Below are 785 nucleotides of genomic sequence, written 5' to 3' on the forward strand. Positions count from 1 at the left end.
TAATTTCGTCGCTGTTGTTGTCGTTGTCTTTTTCTTCGCTTTTTTTCATAAAATTTCAATGTTGTATGGTCTCTTTGGTCTTCTATATCGTCGTCGTCGTCGTCTTCATCGCAAAATTTCAATCTTGTCCCCTTTCATCTATAATTTATAATTTCGTCGCTGTTGTTGTCGCCGTCTTTTTCTTCGCTAAATTTTCGTTAAAATTTCAATGTTGTATTGTCTTTTTGGTCTGCTATATCGTTATCGTCGTCTTCTTCTTCGCAAAATTTCAATCTTGTCCCTTTTTTCAATCTTGTCCCTCGTCTCTCTCCTGGCTTTCTCGTTTCTCTCGCGACTTTCTCGTCTGTTTCTCTACTCTCTCGTCTCTCTTTCACAACTCTCTTGTGGTCATCGTCGAGGAAGTGAGTGTCTACGTGTTTGCTGTCGAGAAATTAAGTGTCTAGGTATTGTCTAGGTCTTCGCTGTCGAGAAAGTGAATATCTACGTCGTCGCCGTTGATCTTAGTGATGTTATACGATTCATTTTTTCAATATAATAAAATAAAATGTATATATATAAATTATATAAAATATGAATCAAATCACATAAAAAATAAAATAAAATAAAACATGACATAAATTAAATAAAAAATAAGGAATGATATAAGTAAAATAAATAAAATCAAATAAATAAACAAATATTATACAAAATGCGAATCAAATAAAAAATAAAATGAAGTAGAACATGATATGAATTAAATAAAAAAATAAGTAATAAAAGTAAAATAAATAAAGTCAAATAAATAA

The sequence above is a fragment of the Wasmannia auropunctata genome, unplaced genomic scaffold, assembly GCF_000956235.1.
Source record: "Wasmannia auropunctata unplaced genomic scaffold, wasmannia.A_1.0 LD336076.1, whole genome shotgun sequence".
Lineage (NCBI taxonomy): Eukaryota > Metazoa > Arthropoda > Insecta > Hymenoptera > Formicidae > Wasmannia > Wasmannia auropunctata.